Source organism: Panicum virgatum, chromosome 3N, assembly GCF_016808335.1.
Source record: "Panicum virgatum strain AP13 chromosome 3N, P.virgatum_v5, whole genome shotgun sequence".
NCBI classification, from domain to species: domain Eukaryota; kingdom Viridiplantae; phylum Streptophyta; class Magnoliopsida; order Poales; family Poaceae; genus Panicum; species Panicum virgatum.
In genome coordinates this window covers 52,433,006-52,436,727 of record NC_053147.1, presented here as the reverse complement: position 1 = coordinate 52,436,727, position 3,722 = coordinate 52,433,006, and positions in this window count along the sequence as shown.

Sequence of the window (3,722 nt, the reverse complement as noted above, 5' to 3'; positions counted from 1 at the left end):
TTTCACACTAGAAGAACCGTAGTTGCACATTTAGATAGCTCGTTTTAGTTTAAGTTTTGTGCAAACTAGTTGGAGCCATAGGTTAAGGTTTTAAGTTGCCTAATTCACCCCCTCCCCATCTTAGACTAGAGCACCCGATCACCTTCACCCAACCTCCACCTCCTCAGCTCTCGGAGGACCTTCTTATTTTTCTTTCTTTTTGTGTTCATTCATGACCATTTTTGAAATGCTATACATTCATGGATACTTGCTGTCATATATATACTTGAGGCCTTTTTTTCATTCGTAAGCATTTTTGGCACATAATGGTATGGGAGTTCGATTGACCTCAGTGCTCACCAAGATATACTTGTTGTTCATATTGAAATAGTGATCTATTGCACAGATAGATTGAGAGATAGACTTGTTGGTTACAAAGATAGATTGAGAGATTGATACCAGAGTACAAATTAAAGCCTATTGTGTACTTGCACATGAACACCTCAGCCACAAAAGGCATGAAGCACATGCCGCAGTCTAGCGAGGCTGAGGTGTTCATGGTAAGTATGCAGTAGCCTATGCCTTAATTTTGAGGCTGAGGTCTTCATGGATTGTTATGTAATCCAAACATATCTCTCCCAGTTTTGATGCCTTTTTTCTGGAATGCTAAATATTATTTTGATACCTTTTTGGAAATGCTAAATATTGTTCTGATACCTTTTTGTAATTGATAAATATTGTTTTGATGCTTCTTTTGAAATGCTAAATATTCATGGATACTTTCTGCCATATATATACTTGAGGCCTTCTTTCTTTTTTTCTTCATTCGTGAGCATTTTTGGCAAATGATGATATGGGAGATAGATTGACCTCAGTGCTCACGAAGAAAGATTATTGAGAGATATACTTGTAAGCTATTGTGAGAACAATACATAAATACCTCAGCCTCGAATGGCATGAAACAGATGCCACAGTCAAGCCTGAGGTATTTATAGCAAGTACGCATCTATTTATGCCTTTCGAGGCTGAGGACTTGTCAGACCCGGGGCAGCGGGGCGGCTTATAGGCATAGAATGTTCTAGAGTAAGGGATAGCTCATGGATGTACCTTACCTCTCTTGTAAACTACCAGAATAGGCGTAGAACTAGCTGCAGTACAAAGGAAACTACCCGATCGTGCTGTAATAGGACTCCAACTGTACTCGGCTAGGATTTTCTATGTAACCCTGTCCCCTCGGATATATAAGGGCGGACAAGGACCCCCTCAAAAGACATCAACACCTAAGGCAATACAAACCACCACACAGGGACGTAGGGTATTACGCAACTCGCAGCCCGAACCTATCTAAATCTTTGTGTTCCTTGCACCATCGAGTTCCAGAGCTGTCGATCCCTACCTACAAACCTTACTGCTAAGGGTATCCCTGAGCAAGCTTGGCGATAAACACCAACAGCTGGTGTGCCAGGTAGGGGGTTCGGCGAGTTCACCAGCGAATTCGATGGCCGGATCAAGCAACGCCAACAACGTGCCGGAAGGCACAACCCTCGTTTTCGGTTCCTGGGCATGCATGGCTGACAGAACGGGAGGCTTCTCCAACCACCTTGTCATGCCCAATTTGCCTAAACCAAGAACCCGCTCCCAGCTCGCCGGCATCCGCGAGTCTGCGGGTCTCGACGAAAAAAGAGTTCTATCCGAACTCGACTCGGATAATCCAGAAAACGTGTCAACTTTGACCCGAACTCTCGGTTCAGTCGAGTTCGACACAAACTCTGACTCCAAAAAACCTCATCTTTCCAAAACTCTTGGAAAATACTTGACTCATCTCAAGACGATCAAATGCCCTTAGATAAAAAAACTTAGGACTACTCGCTGGAGTAGATCACGTTTCGCGGTCAATTGAGGGCTTCATCAAACTTGCAGAAACTGCTCTCGGCTCGTCTACGTCGCAGCAGATCCCTGAAGCGTTAAACCCACCACGGAAGAGGTCGGCTGATATGCTCTCAGGGAACGATCGGGTGAATTCGAAGCTTGCCGACTACATTAAGGTGGCTGAAAGCACCCTGCAAAACAAAGAGCATAAAGCAGGAGGAGGAATCTGCGGGGGAGCTGGTAAGACAAACCCCCGGCTTATTCGGATGTGGCCGTCTATCTCTAGGATACCTCAGAACCCTTCACCGAAACCTGCTCACACTTGGACTTCGAAACCAGTCGAGTCCAAATTCGAACAGGACTTTGATCGTTTCATGAACGGTCTCGAGAACTTTGAACCATTCGAAGATCTCAAAGATTGGTCAGACAACATCGAGCTATTCATGGATGCTATGGACAAACCAACCAAGCATGCTGACGCTCTTTGGGAACTAGCCAAGCTTAAAAAGCAAAAAGCCAAAGCTCCAGAACAATCCAGCGATTCAATCTATGACAAACCCTAGATCAAGGAGCCTGAGGGGCTGACTCCTACTCAATCATGGCTACACTAGATGAACAAGAACGCCCTCCGTGTAGAGATGGGCGTCCCGCTTCTCGCTCACCCAAAGCACACATACTCTAAAATCAGTGGGCTAACCGACTCCGAATCCGAGTACTCTTCCGATCTGGAGGACCAGCTGGATGACCTAATCCAACACAGTAAACAAGTCGAGTCCAACTCGGCAAAGAATCTCAAGTCTGATCAGAACTCCCTCCCTAACTTTGTTATATATGCAACGCCGCAAGGATGGACAATGCATCTTAGGAAGGCAGAAGATCCCAACGCTTACGCCTCACAGCCATCGGATCTGCCCTACCAACAGAGCACTCCTTTAGACCCGTCCTCAAGCAAACAAAACCAAGAAGTTCAAGATCTCTGCCGTGAAATCCTCATGGTTCATATTTCCGAAGAATCTGAGGGCGATTCCATGGAGCGTCTCAATCTCGACGACTACAATTCTGAGAACTTCGACGAGTACCTTTCCGACAACATGGAAACCACTCCTCCCACAATCATTGAAGCCCAAGCTACTACCAAGGAAGATCTACCCGCTCCTCCCCCTCCAGCGGTGACCGTCACCGTCCAACTGGATGAGTAGTATCCAGCAGAAGATCTCTACGAACGTCGTCGCCAGCTCAACCAGAAGAGGGCGTTCAGGCATCAGTGCCTCGCTAACACCCTACAAGAACAACAAGGCGACAACTACGACTACTCCAACTGCGACCTCCGCAGTGTGATCAACGTTGGGCGTGATGCGCGCAACATCATCATCTCAAGGAGAAAGGAACGGGGGGAAGTTGAGGCGTACAACCCTTCTTCCAACTACCGCATCCCGCCAAAAGCTTCCGCATCCTTCAAGAAGCACAAGCCGGCAACCACAGGTACCCGTCCTCAGGGTAAACCACGCACCCCGCACTAGGGTGAATCGTCTCAAGGTGGCAATAGGATCAACAAAGTACTGCTACGCAAGTACTTTATCCACCCAAAGACCTCTCACACGATCTTCTAGTGTGACTCACTCCGCAAGGCCCTTGGGGCACCTCCCCTGAAGGATACCCTTCCACAAATCTAGTCGACCCCTATACCGACTAGTACCATCTTCGAATAAGTTTAATTCAGTCATATAAACCATTGCTCACGTCCAACGAGCAAGGGGTAGGTCTTAAGAGTCAGAGTCTGTCACTTTACAGTTATTGTAACTTCGACAAATCCAAATAAAGTTGATTTTCCTATATCGACTACTTGGCTCTTTCTCACTCAAACCAATACCCCA